Source organism: Archocentrus centrarchus, chromosome 13 (genome assembly GCF_007364275.1).
Source record: "Archocentrus centrarchus isolate MPI-CPG fArcCen1 chromosome 13, fArcCen1, whole genome shotgun sequence".
Classification (NCBI taxonomy): domain Eukaryota; kingdom Metazoa; phylum Chordata; class Actinopteri; order Cichliformes; family Cichlidae; genus Archocentrus; species Archocentrus centrarchus.
Genome location: NC_044358.1, coordinates 18482663 through 18502223, shown reverse-complemented (window position 1 = coordinate 18502223; position 19561 = coordinate 18482663). Strand labels below are relative to the sequence as shown.

Sequence of the window (19561 nt, the reverse complement as noted above, 5' to 3'; positions counted from 1 at the left end):
AGAATGCCTTTACTTGCCATTATATGGACTGTACAATGAGATTCGAGGGCCACTGGTGTTCACTGCCACATTGTAGAAAGTCATACTTTCTAAAAATATAAAATAAGATTAAATAAAATGAAATAAAATAGAATAGAGTGTATAAAAAATATACATTCTTAAAGATAAAATAAATAGATGAGTAAGTACATATAAACATGAAGATGGGTTTTGACCTGTATTAAACAAATATTGCACTTTGGTGAATGAATGTTCAATATTGCACATTATAGGAGTGATAGATATTGTTGAGTATGAACATTATAAATGTTGCACAGATATATGGGAATTACACCTGTATGGTTTGAAGAAATGTGAAGCATTAATATTTCTGAAGTAAATTGTCAAATGATGTTTATTTTGAACAGGATGAAGTAGGCATAAGATTTTTCAGTTCAAGAAAAATTTTTTCATCCCTGAGGCCATAGATCAGAGGACTCAGACATCTTGGAGCAATATTAAATGATATATAGTTAAAGTATCTGAGATTTCTAAATAAATTAAAATCAATCTGAAGGACAGCAGTTTCTATGAACGGCTTCCACAGCTGAATGAGACAGAGGAGCAGCTGGAAAGCATGAAGAACCACTGTTCTGAGTCCTTTATGTGTCGACTTCTTATTTTCTCCTGATGCAGCTTTGGCCACTTTCATTATTTCAACATATGCGAAAACAATAGTGATGCCCATAATCAAGAAATAAAATTGATTCACAGCTGAGCGAACATGATCGTGCCATCTGTAAAGCATAAAAGACTCTACACTGCACATCATATATTGTTTGTAGAAACTAAGAGAGGCAGAAGCTAAGAACATGGAGAGAATAACAATCCAAGGACCAGAGCTGAGGCCATGAATGATCAGGATACAGTACACAGTGCTGCGTGTGGAGCACAGCTGTCCGTGACGCAGAGGCATACAAATGGCCACATAGCGCTCCAGAGTCATTGCTGTCAGAGTAACTGGTGTGATAGTAGAATACAGACTCACAACAAGAATGATAATTGTACACAACCAAACTTGCAATGTAAATTCCAAAAAGGACAAGATAAGCAGGAAATCAGAAATCAATAGCAAAAAGCTGTCTGACAATAATGTTAAAGAAAATAAGATATAGCGTGCAGATGTGTGAAAGCATTCCTTTTTAAAAATGGTGACAATGAGCAACATGTTGATGCAAAGAAAAAGTACGACCAGGATCTGCACAATAATGAGCCGGTCGCTGTACTGACGCTGCAAAAAACCATCATTCACTGAGTTGTTTCCTGCCATAGAGAACACATGTGTATGCAACGCTTCTAAGGCTCCATCAAAGTGTCATGATTAAATATAAGATTTTTTCTAAAAACCAAAACTCTAAATCAAGTCCAGTGGAGAAACCTTGCATTGTTTTCCAGAGTCAAATGTCTTCTGCTGAGCTCCATGCAGTTTTCTGAGAGATGACTATGCGTCATTAATTTAAAGGCAACAGCATCCAAGAATAACAATAGCACATGAACTTTAGCTCTGCTGTGTTGTTGACTTCCCTTAACAATCATTCCGCTCGAAGCCTTTAAATAGTTGATAGATAGCGTACTCGAGAGACTCTACATTACAGATCTGAACGAACTGAAAAAGTTATTGCTTCCTGATCCTCACATCCAGGCCTCAAGAGCCGGTGTCCTGCAGGTTTTAGATATGTCTGTGCTTCAACACACCTGAGTCAAATATCAAAGTCATTAGCAGGACTCTGGAGAACTTGACTGCATAGTGAGAAGGTAATTCAGCCATTTGATTCAGGTGTGTTGGATCAGGGACACATCTAAAACCTGCAGGACACCAGCTCTCGAGTCCTGGATGTGAGGATCCCTGCCCTAGATAAAGAAACAAGAAAGACGACATGCCATTATTTTAGGTTTATGTCTTATAAACTGCTACCCTTTCCTCAGCTTCTTTTAATTATTTATTGAAAATGAGGATGTGTAAATTAGTAAATCTCTTATATATTTTTTCTTTCTTTAATGATGTATTTTTGCATGCATTTTTTAAAATTGTTTACCTGCATAGAGACAAGTAAATTAAAACATGAAACACATCACAGCAGTTATAGCCTGAGCTAATTTGAAATGACTGTCTGTAGTGGCCCTTTAAAAACATTAAACTGACCTTCATATAGTTTGGCCTGCTGGTACGTGTCCTGATGATTTAAAAGTACGTACATAACTAAATAAACTATCTTCCCAAAAATGTCATGGTCCCAATGAACACATGTCAAGTAGCTTTTCTCACTGTCTGTCTCCTGCAGGGTCTTTCAATCTGACATCATGCAGTTTCTCTATCAGATGGTAATGATTTGCCGATTGATACTAAAATATCCATACTTCCGATACCAGACCTATATGATTTTAAATTGATTCTCAAATTCATGTATCAATACTTTCAATACTTCAGGCATTTAAGATAATGTATTTTAACAAGAACACATTAGAAAGTAACTAAATTATTGAGCTCTTGCCTATCATCTCAAAGACATATCTTTATGTTCAGCTACTGCAGTAGTTATTTGAACCAAACCATCAATGTGTGTATTAGACCTCATTCCTACAAGACTGTTCTGAGAACTCCATACCAGTCTTTAGTGACATGAACACTTATGAGGCCTTGTGGTGTGACAGGATAAGTGGTTACAAGAAGAAAAAAATTATCTACTTCAACTAGAATGAGAAATGATCATTATGTGTCTGTCATGTTGGTGTGTGGCGGGAGCAGGAAGACCCCAAAATGCAGGACTCACAGGCAGAACTCAACTAAAAGGTGTTTATTGTGAGAGGACAAAAGAACAGGGCTATACTGGGATGGATGGCAGAACTATATACACACACACACACACACACACACACACACACACACACACACACACACACACACACACACACACACACACACACACACACACACACAGGAGTCAGACAACAACATGACAAAGAACAGAAGAAAACTGAGGGCTTAAATACACATTAGGTAATCAGAGCAAGAGGAAACAGCAAGGCACACCAGGTGAAGCAAATGAAACTAATAACTGAGGGAGCAAAACTAGACACAAGACCGTCAAAATCAAACAGGAAGTGACTAAACAAGGTACACGCAGACCTGACATAGGGAACCGGCACACAGACACTGGACAGAGACGCAGACCTGACACAGAGAAACACAAGGGACTAGAAATAAACTGAGGAATACAAAAGAGAACTAATGAACATAATCAGAGAAATAACTGAAACAGAACCAAAGGAACACAAAACACTGGGTCACCGGCCCAGGACCATGACAGCGTTGTACACACTACTGCCTCTTCCCTGGGAATGCTACACCTTGCATGGACTTCATAAAGAAGGAGTCCCACTCTGACCCACTGTTAGCAGAATAAACTGAGTCACCCACCACATTGCAGAACACCATACTACTATTCAGTTCAACTCAATTTTATTTTTTATACCACCTCAAGCTGCTTTATATTGTAAGGTAAAGACCCTGCAATAATTACATAGAAAACTCAACAACAAAAATGACCCCCAAGCACTTGGCTTGGGGGTCAACAACAACTGTTGTCGTTGTGCCTTGCTTTGTATTTTTAGACCCTCCCAAATGGCTGCACACAGCTCTAAAATGTTGTTTAACCACCTCAGTGACCTCACCCTCAGTGATGGACAAGTCATCTCCCTCATCCTTAGACTCTGTTTCCACTACAGAAGGCGTGTCAGTGGGATTAAGGAGCTTCTCTAAGTATTTCTTTCATGGCCTCACGATACCCTCAGTTGAAGTAAGTAAGCCCACACAATAAAACCATGTGAGAAGAGCACCACTTTCCCTTCCTGAGTCACTGGACGGTTTGCCAGAATCACTTCAAGGCCGTCCGAAAGTCTTTTTCATTGGCCTCACCGAACTCCTCCCACAATTGAGTTTCTGCCAGAGCCACTGCCCAAGCTGCATTCCGCTTGGCCTGCCGGTCCTTGTCAGCTGCCTCTGGAGTCCCACAGGCCAGTCAAGCCCAATAGGACTCCTCCTTCAACTTGATGGCTCCTTTCACCTCTGGTGACCACCATCTGGTTAAGGGATTACCATCATGACAGGCACCAACCACCTTGCAGCCACACTGAGCCCTTTCATCTCAAAGACATATCTTTATGTTCATCTATTTTCTGTACTACTGTTATTTATTTAGACTTTTTCTCTTGAATTGATCTTTCTGAGTTAACTTCAATAATTACTTCCTCCAAACTACTGCCTCAACAATGGAGGTACAGAACATGGTCCATTCTAACTCACTGTCCGCAGCCTCCCTCGGAATGATGGCAGAGTTCTGCCGGAGGTGGGAATTAACGAACTCTCAGATGGGAGCCACTGCCAGGTGTTCCCAGCGCACCCTTACTATGCGCTCAGGTGCACCAGGTCTGTCCATCATCCTCCCCCACCACCTGATCCAACTCACCACAAGGTGGTGATCAGTTGACAGCTCAGCTCTTCTCTTCAGTGGAATGTCAGAACATACGGCTGCAAATCTGATGATACAATTACAAAATTAATCATCAACCTGCGACCTAGGGTGTCCTGGTGCCACCTGTACTTATGGACATCCTTATGTTTGAACATGGTGTTCATAATGGACAAATTTTTTGCAGTTTGCATGGAAGTCCAATAACAAAACACCATTCGGGTTCAGATCAAGCAGATCATTCCTCCCAATCATGCCCCACAGGTCTCACTGTCATTGCCCATGTGAGAGTTGAAATCTCCTGGTAGGACGATGGAGTCACCAGATAGAACACCCTGGAGCACCACACCCAGGGACTCCAAAAAGGGTTTGTAATCCTAGTTGTCATTTGGCATATATGCACAAACAACAGCCAGGACCCATTCCCCGGCTCGAACATGCAGGGACGCAACCTTCTCGTCCACCGGTGGAAACTCTGACATACAGGCAGCAAGCCAAGGGAATACAAGAATACCCACCCCAGTTTGCCGCCTCTCACCAAGGGCAACTCCAGACTGGAACAGAGTCCAGTCACTCTCCAGGAGACTGGTTCCAGAGCTCAGGTGATGCATTGAGGTGAGCCCGACTACAGCTAGCCAGTATCTCTCAACCACCATTCAGGACATACTTATTGACTTCTGTAATGTTAAATGAAACAAATAACAGACAAGGAGGTTGGAAATAAAGACGTATGAACTATATTATGCTGCCCTATACTTTCCTTTACATTATACCTATGTCATGAACTTCTGTGGCAGACAGAGTAGGACCTCAGAAATGCAGACTCCAGAGGCGGACTTAAACACCAAAAAACTCGCAGCTTTATTGCTGCCAAACATATAGAAAACAGAAACTCACAGACGGATGGAAATGTACACAGGAGGAACACAATGATGACATCGCAACAAGGAACAGAGGGAAATGCAGACAATATATACACACAGGGACTGACAAGGGACAACAGGAGACAGCTGGAGAGAACAGGTGGACAGAATCATACGAGACTGGGGGAAACAATACTGAACACACTTCACAAGAAACAAGACACTACCAAAATAAAACAGGAAATAACACAAACAGGAAAACCACACAGACAAGGCACTGGGGAACCAGAAATCACTATGTAAACAATAACTAACAGAACAGGAAACTGTGGTAGCAGAACCAAAAGGAACTAAAACACAAAATGCTGGGCACATCACCCTGGACCATGACAACCTGTACTTTTATATTATTAATTCAAGCCTAAACTACTGCAATGTTCACACACACACTAGTCTTGGTTTAGTTCTGGATTTTGTTCTAGTTTAGTCCTGGATCTAGTTTTTGGTTAGTCCTGGTTTACTCCTGAATATATTCCTGGTTTAGTCATAGTTTATTCCTGGATTTAGTCCATGTTTTCTCTTTTGGTAATGCTTTCTCCTGGGTTAGTCTGCATTTTTAATTACTTGTTTAAAATTAAAATAATCCTCATTTCAGTATATTTTAGCCTTTTAAAATGTCACTTACAAAGTCATTTTCTGAGGTCACCACCGTGGCTTGAAAACTTTGAGAATTTCTGGGCTATTACAACTAAAAGTTGTCCTTCATCAACATCACCTGTACATCATTGCACATTGATGTGCCATATGAACACTGAAGGTGTCACGGATCAGCTGCGTGGCAGGCAGGAAGGGGACCCCAAGGCAGACGAGGTAGGTGAAAAAAACAGTCTTTATTTGGCGTAGTGCAGGATGGAACCAGGAACAAAACCAGAACAGAAAACCAGGAGCAAAAGGGAAACACAGAGGAATACGGAAGGGACACAGCATGGGCGCGAACGACGCAGAAATATCAACAACACGACAACAGACAGCGAAAACACGGGACTTAAATACACAAAAGGATTGATGAGGGAAGAGGAAACAGGTGAGAACACAGGTGACACTGATAACTAAGACGAGACCAGGGGAAGCAAAACTGAATACAACAGACAGGGGCTGGACGACTATCAAAATAAAACAGGAAGTATGACGAGGGAAACAAAGACGCAGACTTGACACCAGGGAAACATAACAAAATGACAAAGCAGACCCAAGACCATAAATACAGGGGAGACAGGGACGAAGGGAACAGGACATCAAAACAAACTGGGGACTGAAACTCAGGAAAATAAAAACCAAAACACAAAATGCTGGGCAAACGGCCCAGGACGTGACAGAAGGAATGCATTGGATAAGATGTATGACTTGATCAAGTCCATGTGACTTACAGTTTCAGATTTCATTTCTTTTCTGCCATCTCTGCCATTCCTAGCTTGCTAGTTAGCATCCAGTCAGTGCAGTGATTATAGCCCTACTTGCTGACATCTGTGTGTTGTTAATGTTTTGTGGATCGTGGAGCACATAGTGTGATTTTTCAATCAGAAATATTGGTAGGGACACAACAGCCGTTGTTTCATATTGGTAGGGACTTCTATGCCTCTGTTTTACATTCCAATCATGTTTTCTTAATGAAAATCAGGAATAGGTCAATGATACAAAATCCATGGATGTCCTTATCGTCATTCCTACCATAAATGTTTTCCATTGAATTGCATAAGAATATCTCACAAACTTTTACTCATACTGTACCCTAAAAACATTGCTGTTGAAATACCTGCTTGTGGTCTCACTGGAAGACAACAAGCAGTCAGAGTTGGCAGTAACACATCAAGCACCATCTGAGCACAGGATCCCTTCAGGGAGGTGTGCTCAGCCCTCTTCTTTGTACTTTGCTGACTCATGACTGAACCCCCATCCACAACACCAACCTCTTTTACAAGTTTGTGGGCGATACAGCAGTTGTAGGTCTCATCAACAACAACGACAAGACCCACCACAGGAGTGAGGTGAGCAGACTGGCCATATGATGCAGAGACAACAACCTCCCTAAATGTGGTGAAAAAAAAGCAGATGGTCGTCGATTTTAGAAGATCACACACCCAGCACCCCCCTCTAACCATCAATGGCTCTACAGGGGTAAGGGTGGTAGCACCAAATTTCTGGGTGATCTCTCCTGGACCACCAACTCTGATGTGTCACTTTTTAAAGGGGCATTGCTCAGTGCGTCCTAACCAGCTGCATCACTGTGTGGTTCGGAAGCTGCACAGCCTCTGAACGGAAAACCCTGAGGCGCATAGTTAAGGCTGCAGCGTAGAACATCAGCACCCCACACCCCTCCCTCCAGGACAACACCCACCTCGCCCACAAAGCAGACAGCATTGTGGGCAACCCCACACAGCCTCTTCAGTCTCCTTCCATCAGGGAGGAGGGTCAGGGGCCTGCGGGCCTCCTCCACTAGACTGAGCATCAGCTTCTTCCACCAGGCTGTCAGGAAGCTGAACTCTCTGCCCTCTGCTACCCTGGACACTAGATTGTAATCTGCTGCGCCAAACCTAGAAACACACACAAACACACACACACACACTCACGGTTTCACCATAGCCCGTGTCCCTGCATTTTGTGTTTAGTTTTATTAGGTTCTGTTTTCACTGAGTTTCTCTGTTATGTTCCCAGTTTGTTTTTGGTTTTGATTGTTCATCTTAGTTTCTTGTCTTGTTAATAGTTATTGTTTACATTTTGATTTCCTGGTTCCCTTTGTTCCTGTCTCCCCTGCGTCTGTGTTTTAGTGTCTGTTTTTTTCCTTGTGTCATTTCCCTCGCCTCGTGTGTTTTTGTATTGCGTTTTAGTCCCAGTGTTGTGACTAGTCTGCGTCTCTGTCCCATGTCTACATGTTTCCTGTTTTACTTTGGTAGTCATCTGTCTTGTATTGTATTTAGATTACTTCCTGGTCTCCTCCTGTTTGATTATTCCCAGCCATGTCTCCACCTGTTCCTGATCCTTTCATTATCCTGTGTTTGTATTTAAGTCTGTGACTGTTCCTTGTTGCGTCATCATCGATGATCCCCTTACTGTGTGTCTTCCCATCTGTATTCTCCTTAGTTTGAGTTCTGGCACCCAGCCGGCCCCAGTGTAGTTGTCTTTATTATTTTCTTGTCCTATTCTCTCAGTAAAATCACATTAAGTTTCAGTTTTGTCTCAGTCCTGCATTCCGGGTCCAGCCTCACCTGCCACACAGAACACCAGAACACACTTACTGTGTAGACTTAGTTAGTGTTTCTGTAGTGTGTTACTAAGTATACACTGTGTACATTTTGAGTATATATTGTATATTTTATAGTAAACATGCTTCTTTGCACACCGTGGGTTGTGGGAAATGTAATTTCAGTTCTTCACCTGTCTTGTACAGAAGAACATAAGGTACTTAAAGGCCCTTTCACACAGACAGCAGCTTGTGCTGTGCTGACCACTAGGTGAGCAAGGGGCTCAAAATTTGTGTTGAGCCGGCCACAGAGCTCTGCCTGCACAGTTTTTTGTGGCCATTAATGGTCTTCATGCAAATATATGCAGATATACGTCACACTGTGCTGCAGTTAAAGTTCAACTGTGCTCCCTGTTGCTTGCTCTGTGCTTTCCTCAACATATCAGGAAACTGTTAGTGTGCAGTGCAAGTGAATGGGTTTCAGAGGATGTCCATCCATCAGTAGATTACAGTGTATGTTTTACTGTAACAAAGATGTTTTTCAAAATAAAATGGTTCCATACCTCAGTGTTTCTCACCATTCACATAACACCAATGAAATTAAATTTGCATTTGTTGTTTTATATATGGTGTGTGTCTGCGTCTGTTACACTATCATATCTAATCCTGGATTTCAATGACATGTTTAGGACTTGTCATATTGCACATAGATTTTATGTGTATTGCACCAATTCAGAACAACAGATATCAAACTGCAACATTATAAAAAATAAACAACTCATTTTGAACAGGGGAACTCCCTCTAATCAGAAATAAACTTTCTCTTGCACAAATTGCACAGATGCTCTACAGTAAATGGTGTCAAATAAGATTAAATAACACTTAACATTTACTTTCAGTTTATTTTTCAAATTTTAAATTCATGTGTAAGTTGTACCTGAAAAGTGATGTGACTGAACAGGCATAAGTAAACCACATGACATATTGACAAGCAAGCTGTAATGCCACAAATGATTTGCTCTAATAATGTAAAATTAATGGTTATTTGCATTTGATTATAATAAAAGCTATTTTTGCATATACCACCAGTTATTCCCTGTATGGGTTGATGAAATAGAAAGCATTAATATTTCTGAAGTAAATCGTCAAGTTATGCTTATTTTGAACAGGATGAAGTAGGCATAAGATTTTTCAGTTCAAGAAAAATTTTTTCATCCCTGAGGCCATAGATGAGAGGACTCAGACACCTTGGAGCAATATTAAATGATATATAGTTAAAGAATCTGACATTCATGAATAAATTAAAATCAATCTGAAGGACAGCAGTCTCTATGAACGGCTTCCACAGCTGAATGAGACAGAGGAGCAGCTGAAAAGCATGAAGAACCACTGTTCTGAGTCCTTTATATGACGCCTTCTTATTTTCTCCTGATGCAGCTTTGGCCACTTTCATTATTTTTACATATGAGAAAACAATATTGATGCCCATAATCAAGAAATAAAATTGATTCACAGCTGAGCGAACATGATCCTGCCATCTGTAAAGGATAAAAGACTCTACACTGCACATCATATATTGTTTGTAGAAACTAAGAGAGGCAGAAGCAAAGAACATGGAGAGAATAACAATGCAGGGCCCAGAGCTGAGGCCGTGAATGATCAGGATACAGTACACAGTGCTGCGTGTGGAGCACAGCTGTCCGTGACGCAGAGGCATACAAATGGCCACATAGCGCTCCAGAGTCATTGCTGTCAGAGTAACTGGTGTGATAGTAGAATACAGACCCACAACAAGAGTGATAATTGTACACAACCAAACTTGCAATGTAAGTTTAAAAACGGTCAAGATTAGCAGGATATCAGACATTAATAACAAAAAGCTGTCTGACAATAATGTTACAGAAAATAAGATATAGCGTGCAGATGTGTGAAAGCATTCCTTTTTAAAAATGGTGACAATGAGCAACATGTTGATGCTAAGAAAAATTATGACCAGGATCTGCACAACAATGTTCCGGGGAGGAAATGGTTGCAGCAAAAGACCATCATTCACTGAGTTGTTACCTGCCATAGAGAACACACACGTGTTTGAAACACTTCTAAGAGTCAATCACAGTATCATGATTAAATATAAGTTTTTTTCTAAAAAACAAATCTCAAACTCAAGTCCAGAGGAGAAAACTTCCACTGTTTTCCAGAGTCAAATGTCTTCTGCTGAGCTCCATGAAGTTTTCTGAGAGATGACTGTGCATCATTAATTTAAAGGCAACAGCATCCAAGAATAACAATAGCACATGAACTTTAGCTCTGCTGTGTTGTTGACTTCCCTTAACATTCATTCCCCTCGATGCCTTTAAATAGTTGTTAGATGGCGTACTCGAGAGACTCTACATTACAGATCTGAAAGAACTGAAAGAGTTGTTTCTTGCTGACAAGTTAATCAATTCCCTAGATAAAGCAACAAGAAAGACAACATCCCATTATTTTACGTTTATGTCTTTTTTAACTCCTGTTTTAACTCCTACCCTGATGTGACTGTATTAGGTACTTGGCCTATTTGTAAGATATTCAGACAAGTGAACAGGAAAAATATTTTCTTTCTTCAGCATTACCTTTTTTAATGTATTAATTGGTGTAAATTAGTAAATAGCTTCTGTTTTTCTGCATTTTATGATTAAGTTTTACATATATTTTCAATTGTTTACCTGTATAGGGACAAGTAAGTAACACAAAACATGAAACAAATTACAGCATTTAAAGCTAATTTGAAATGCTTGTCCCTAGTGGGCCTTAAAAAACATTAAACTGACCATCATGTAAGCTGTGTCCGCATTCAGGGGCTGAGTCTAGGTGCTGTGGGAGTATGGGCCTTTGAGTCCCTGTACAACTGCAGTGAGAGCTTGGTCAGTATTGCTGCCAATAACCTGGACTCGTTCCTAGTGGGTGTTGGACTTCATCAGTGCTGCCCTTTGTCACAGATTTTGTTCATAATTTTTATGAACAGTATTTCTAGGCATAGCCGAGTGGCGGAAGGTGTTAACCTTGGTGGCCTCAGAATCTCATCTCTGCTCTCTACAAATGATGCAGTCCTGTTGGCTTCATTAGGTGGTGGCCTTCAGCTCGCAGTGGAATGGTTCACAGCAGAGTGTGAAGTGGCTGGCATGAGAATTAGCACCTCTAAGTCTGAGGCCATGGTCCTCAGCCAGAAAAAAGGGTGGAGTGCCCACTCCAACTCAGGGATGAGTTGCTGCCCCAGGTGGAGGAGTTTAAGTATCTCGGGGTCTTGTTCACAAGCATAAGAAGAAGTGAGCGGGAGATTGACAGAGGACTGAGGCTGTGTCAGTGATGTAGATGCTGCACCAGTCTGTCGTGGTAAAGAAGGAGCTGTGCGTGAAAGTGAAGCTGTCAATTTACTGGTCAATCTGCATACCTATCCTCAACGATGGTCATGAGCATTGGGTAGTGACCAAAAGAAAGAGATCACAAATACAAGTGGCAGAAATGTGTCTGGCCTCTCCCTTAGAGATAGGGTGAGGAGTGCAGCTATTCTGGAGGGGCTCAAAGTAGAGCCACTGCTCCTTCACATTGAAAGGAGCCAGTTGAGGTGGTTTGGGCATCTGACTAAGATGCATCTGGGAGGAGGCCCCTGGGCAGACCCATTATATACTGGTTACCAGGCCTCCCGAGATCTCTCGGCTGGCCTGGGAATGCCTTGGGGTCCCCAGTAGGACATGCCTGGAAAACCTCACCCAAGAGGCACCCAGGAGGTATCCTAGTCAGATGTCCGAACCACCTCAACTGGCTCCTTTCAATGTGAAGGAGCAGCAGCTCTGCTTTGAAACCCTCCCGAATGGCTGCACACAGGCCTATAACATCCAGAGCCTTCAGAAACTCAGGGTCAATCTCATCCATCCCAGAGTCCCTGCCACCATGGAGTTGTTTAACCACCTCAGTGACCTCACTCCCAGTGATGGGCGAGTCATCCCCCTCATCCCCAGACTCTCTCCCATGCCCTCCACATAGCCCTCACCCACCTGGACACAAAAGATTCCCATGTCTGTTCATAGATTTCAGCTCAAAATTCAACACCATCATCCCTCAGCAACTTATTCACAAACTGGACTGTCTGAGCCTCAGACGGTCACTATGCAACTGGCTGCAGGAATTTCTCACTTTCTCACTGGGAGATAACAAGCAGTCAGAGTTGGCAGTAACACCTCAAGCACCATCTCACTGAGCACAGGAGCCCCTCAGGGAGGTGTGCTCATCCCCTTGCTTTTTACTTTGCTGACTCATGACTGCACCCCCATCCACAACACCAAGCTCTTTGATAAGTTTGTGGACTATACGACAGTTTTGGGTCAACAACAAAGACAAGACCAACCACGGGAGTTAAGTGAGAAGACTGGCCATATGGTGCAGAGACAACAACCTCTCCCTAAATGTGGTGAAAACAAAGCAAATGGTCATCGATTTTAGAAGATCACACACCCAGCACCCCCATTTAACCATCATTGGCTCTACAGTAGCGAGGGTGGTAGCACCAAATTTCTAGGTGTGCACACCTCAGATGATCTCTCCTGGACCACCAACTCTGGTGTGTCACTTTTAAACAGAGGTGTTGTTGAGCACGTCCTGACCAGCTGCATCACTGTGTGGTTCGGAAGCTGCACAGCCTCCGATCGGAAGACCCTGAGGCGCATAGTGAAGGCTGCGGGGTACTGTATTTTGCGGGCCATAAGGGGCCCTGCATTATAAGGCACAATATCAATGAACAGGTCTATTTTCATACATAGGGGGTACCAGGTTATATGATAAAACAAATGTAGAGCTTATATGATAAAACAAATGTAGAGCAAAACAAAAGCATCAGGTAAGGTGAAATTTATTCGACTCATTCACAATAACTCAGAATATTGTTCAGTTGTAACAAATACAGAAAAATACACACATTTTAAATCATTCATCATCCACAAATCCATCAAATTCCTCATCTTCAGTGCCTGAGATGAACAGTTGGGTGATTTCGGCATCAAGCATGCCGGGTTCCCTCTCATCATTATCCGAGTCAGTCTCATTCTTGTTATTGTTTTGTTTTGGTTGCAGCACACAGCAACCATTTAATTGTTAATAAAAGGGCAACTTTTGCTGGCAATCTCTCGCCATCTTCTTCAACGTCTTAACAGACGTTGCAATAATTTTTTTTTTTTACTGAGGGTAAACAAGTCAAGTCATTTTGTCATTTTATATATAAGCCCTTCACAAATCCTGTGCACCAGTGTATTTACTGATATAAGCAAAGAAAAAATACAGCGCTTGTACTGCGTCCATTCGTACGCTGTAGCATCACCCGGACCTCTCTTTGGCACCTAGGGGGACAGCACACACATCCGGACCTCGATTCGTCCTTTAGCGACTTTCAGCGATTTTTGAGACAGCTCAGAGCAAGTTTTGTTGCACAAAAGTTGGCAACAGTGCCAGCTGCCAATTGCCAAATTACGCACAAATATACGGGCCAGCATAGATGAAAATAGGCTAAATGCATCACTGTTTTCTGCGGTTTACTGCGTACGCTTTCCATTTTTGGAACAATGCTTCCACTTGCTGAATTTATCTCCAGTGGCTTTGGCTGCTTTCCACACCTGCTGCACCGCACTCACAGCATGTTCCTGTCTAATATTGTCAGTAGAGTCATTTTGTGAATTGATGACAGCCATTTTAACAGAATTCAATGCAGCATTTTAACTGATCTGCCAGACTGGAGGCCATCTCACTGCAGACCACGGAGTGGTGCAGTGGTGTGGATGCCTCGGCCATCGGCGGTCAGACGGCAGCGCTCAAATTACACAGACCGACCGACATTTTCGAATTATTTGTAAACCGTATGCTGGGTGTTATCCCCCGTCACACGCTTTATTCGCTCTGGAAGATGTCGATATTTGTGAAGCGTTCCCTTATCAAAGTCACACTAAAACATTTTTACAGATTTTTGAGCACAGTGTGCCACATAAAATTGGTTCAAGGCCAGTAAGGGCAACAAAAATTCATACATAAGGTGCAATGGATTATAAGGCGCACTGTCGATTTTTGAGAAAATTTAAGGATTTTAAGTGCACCTTTAAGTGCATAAAATACGGTAGATCATCGGCGCCCCACGTCCCTCCCTCCAGGACATATACAACACCCACCTCGCCCACAAAGCAGACAGCATTGTGGGCAACCCCACACAGCCTGTTCAGTCTCCGTCCATCAGGGAGGGCAGTCAGGGGCCTGTGGGCCTCCTCCACTAGACTGAGCAACAGCTTCTTCCACCAGGCTGTCAGGAAGCTGAACTCTCTGCCCTCTGCTACAGTGGACACTAGATTGTAATCTGCAGCCCCCCAACCCAAAAAAAACACACACACACACACACACACACACACACACACACACACCCACCCACACACACACACACACACACACACACACACACACACACACACACATGGTTTCACCATATGCCCCACTACCAGCCACCTTACTTTATTTATTACATATTTATTTACTTTACAGCCACTACGTTGCTTTTACCAGTCACTGGTACTGTCATGATCCTGGGCTGTGTGCCCTGCATTTTGTGTTTAGTTTTATTAGATTGTGTTTTCATTGAGTTTCTCTGTTATGTTCCCAGTTTGTTTTTGGTTTTGATTGTTCATATTAGTTTTCTGTCTTGTTAATAGTTATTGTTTACATTTTGATTTCCTGGTTCCATTTGCTCCTGTCTCACCTGCGTCTGTGTTCTAGTGTCTGTTTTGTCCTTCGGTCATTTCCCTGACCTCATGTGTTTTTGTATTCACTTTTATTCCCAGTGTTGTGACTAGTCTGCGTCTCTGTCCCATGTCTGCGTGATTCCTGTTTTACTTTGGTAGTCTTAGTCTCATCTGTCTTGTATTTAGATTACTTAGATTACAATGTTACTGTGTATACATTGTGTATATTGAACATTTTAATCTACTGTGTATGCATTGTGTACATTTTGAGTACATATTGTATATTTTAAATTGAACACGCTTCTTTGCACACCTTGGGTCATTCGAAAGGTCATTTCAGTTCACCGTTGTTGTACATTCGGCAGCAGTTGACAAAAGAAGTTGAACTGAGTTGAACACATTTAAATATTTTATTAGGAAACTGACATTTCAGTGGAGACAGATAAGAGTTTGGCTGAGATTGAAGTGGATCCAGAAGACAACAGATGTAGCATTTCTATGGGATACTGAAGAACCTAAGGTGCATAAAGGCCCTTTCACATAGACAGCAGCTTGTGCTGTGCTGACGACTAGGTGAGCAAGGGGCTCAAAATTTGTGCTGAGCCTGCCACAGCGCTCTGCCTGCACATTTTTTGTGGCTGTTAATGGTCTTCATGCAAATGTATTCAGATATCGAGGGCTTAGAGCCATAGAGGTGTAAGTGACATTTCATATATATATATATATATATATATATATATATATATATATATATAGAGAGAGAGAGAGAGAGAGAGAGATAGATAGATAGATAGATAGATAGATAGATAGATAGATAGATAGATAGATAGATAGATAGATAGATAGATAGATAGATAGATAGATCAAGCTTATAGGTAGGGCTGGATCAGGTGACCCTGAACCCTCCCTTAATTATGCTGCTATAGGCCTAGGCTGCTGGGGGGCTTCCCATAATGTACTGTTTCCTTTCATTCACCTTATTTAATTTGTTTAGACTCCACTCTGCATTTAATCATTAATCGTTATTAATCTCTGGCTCTCTTCCACAGCATGTCTTTCTCTCCCCTCAGCCCCAACCGGTCGCAGCAGATGACTGCCCCTCCCTGAGCCTGGTTCTGTTGGAGGTTTCTTCCTATTAAAAGGGAGTTTTTCCTTCCCATTGTCGCCAAGTGCTGATCATAGGGGGTCATTTTGACTGTTGGGTTTTCTCTGTATTATTGTAGGGTCTTTACCTACTGTACAATACAAAGTGCCTTGAGGCGACTGTTTGTTGTGATTTGGCGCTATATGAATAAAACTGAAATGAATTGAATATCTCAATCTTGACCAAAATGTCAGTTACTCCCCTAGGGCTCCAAGCTATACGTCACACTGTGCTGCAGTGAAAGTTCAACTGTGCTCCCTGTTGCTTGCTCTGTGCTTTCCTCAACATATCAGGAAACTGTTAGTGTGCAGTGCAAGTGAATGGGTTTCAGAGGATGTCCATCCATCAGTGGATTACAGTGTATGTTTTACTGTAACAAAGATGTTTTTCAAAATAAAATGTTCTATACCTCAGTGTCTGTGTAGATTCTCAGTCATCCAGGTCATAGTAGTCTCTGGAGCTTGAAAAAGGCGACTGGACTTCTTTTTGTTTCTTGAAGACGTTTCACCTCTCATCCGAAAGGCTTCTTCAGTTCTCAACCAAATGGTGGAGAGACCCAGGTATTTAAACCCCTGTGGGCGTAGTCCCCTGGAGGTGGTTATGACCCTCTATTGATCATGTGCGTGAACACATGTGCCCAGGTGTGAAGGGGGCGTGGGTCATATTAATCAGTGGTTTCAGTTGAAACCAATTTAGGACTCCGCTCCATTGTTTCCTGTGGCCTATTGAGGTCACTGGAACAAAGGTGTGAATGGGGGTTGAGACGTCTGGGAAGGGAGCTCAGGACAGCACTGTAAGCGGGGGAAAGTTGGTGACGTAATCCACCTCCTCTGTTCAATGATGGTTGTTCACAGTGGACATAGATGGCTTCTTTCACTCCTCTTTCAAACCATCTGTTTTCCCTGTCCAAAATGTGAACATTGGCATCCTCAAAAGAGTGCCCTTTTTCCTTCAGATGCAGATGTACTGCTGAATCTTGTCCTGTCGAGGTGGCTCTTCTATGTTGTGCCATTCGTTTGTGAAGAGGCTGTTTGGTTTCACCAATGTAGAGGTCCGAGCACTCTTCACTGCACTGAACAGCATACACTACATCGCTGATCTTGTGTTTGGCGGGTTTGTCCTTGGGATGAACCAGTTTTTGTCTTAGGGTGTGACTTGGTTTGAAGTATACTGAGATGTCATGCTTGGAGAAAATTCTTCTGAGTTTCTCTGACAAGATTGACATATATGGGATGACAATGTTGTTCCTCTTGTCCTTCCTATTCTCTGTAGTTTGTGTTTGGCCTTCATTCCTGTGCATCTTAGCTGATTTGATGAAGGCCCAGTTGGGGTAACCGCATGTTTTGAGGGCTTTCTCAATGTGTGTGTGTTCCTTATGCTTTCCTTCTGCCTTAGAGGGAACACTTTCCGCACGGTGTTGTAGGGTCCTGATCACCCCAAGTTTGTGTTCCAGAGGGTGGTGGGAGTCAACGAGGAGATACTGGTCTGTGTGTGTGGGCTTCCGGTAAACTTCAATGTTGAGGCTTCCATCTTCCTCGATAAGCACCGCACAGTCCAGGAATGGTAACTTGTTATCTCTGGTGTCCTCCCTGGTAAAACGTATGTATTTATCCACTGAGTTAATGTGACGAGTGAAGGCTTCTACTTCATGGGTTTTGATTTTGACCCAGGTGTCATCTACATATCTGTACCAGTGGCTAGGTGCCGTCCCTTTGAAAGAACCAAGAGCTTTACTTTCCACTTCCTCCATGTAAAGGTCTCCCATTGTAGCCAACCTTAGACACACCCTAAGACAAAAACTGGTTCATCCCAAGGACAAACCCGCCAAACACAAGATCAGCGATGTAGTGTATGCTGTTCAGTGCAGTGAAGAGTGCTCGGACCTCTACATTGGTGAAACCAAACAGCCTCTTCACAAACGAATGGCACAACATAGAAGAGCCACCTCGACAGGACAAGATTCAGCAGTACATCTGCATCTGAAGGAAAAAGGGCACTCTTTTGAGGATGCCAATGTCCACATTTTGGACAGGGAAAACAGATGGTTTGAAAGAGGAGTGAAAGAAGCCATCTATGTCCACTGTGAACAACCATCACTGAACAGAGGAGGTGGATTACGTCACCAACTTTCCCCCGCTTACAGTGCTGTCCTGAGCTCCCTTCCCAGACGTCTCAACCCCCATTCACACCTTTGTTCCAGTGACCTCAATAGGCCACAGGAAACAATGGAGCGGAGTCCTAAATTGGTTTCAACTGAAACCACTGATTAATATGACTCACGCCCCCTTCACACCTGGGCACATGTGTTCACGCACATGATCAATAGAGGGTCATAACCACCTCCAGGGGACTACGCCCACAGGGGTTTAAATACCTGGGTCTCTCCACCATTTGGTTGAGAACTGAAGAAGCCTTTCGGATGAGAGGTGAAACGTCTTCAAGAAACAAAAAGAAGTCCAGTCGCCTTTTTCAAGCTCCAGAGACTCTATACCTCAGTGTTTCTCACCATTCACATAACAGCAATAAAATTAAATTTGCATTTGTTGTTTTATATATGTTGTGTGTCTGTGTTTGTTACACTATCATATCTAATCCTGGATTTCAATGACATGTTTAGGTCTTTTCATATTGCACATAGATTTTATGTAAATTGCACCAATTCAGAACAACAGATGTCAAACTGCAAATTATAGAAAATCAACAACTCATTTTGAACAGGGGAACTCCCTTTAATCAGAAATAAACTTTCTCTTGCACAAATTGCACAGATGCTCTACAGTAAATGGTGTCAAATAAGATTAAATAACACTTAACATTTACTTTCAGTTTATTTTTTACATTTTAAATTCATGTGTATGTTGTACCTGAAAAGTGATGTGACTGAACAGGCAGAAGTAAACCACATGACATATCGAAAAGCAAGCTGCAAAATAGTTTGCTCTAATAATGTAAAGTTAATGGTTATTTGCATTTCATTATAATCAGTGTTATTCTTGCATATACCACCAGTTATTCCCTGTATGGGTTGATGAAATAGAAAGCATTAATATTTCTGAAGT

The 19561-nt window shown here is 42.2% G+C and overlaps 2 pseudogenes; both read right to left on the bottom strand.

Moving 5' to 3' along the window:
- Positions 1-383: 383 nt before the first annotated feature.
- Positions 384-1309, bottom strand: LOC115790402 (odorant receptor 131-2-like; annotated as a pseudogene).
- Positions 1310-9754: 8445 nt separating this feature from the next.
- LOC115790401 (odorant receptor 131-2-like) lies at positions 9755-10680 on the bottom strand (annotated as a pseudogene).
- Between the last annotated feature and the right edge of the window lie 8881 nt (positions 10681-19561).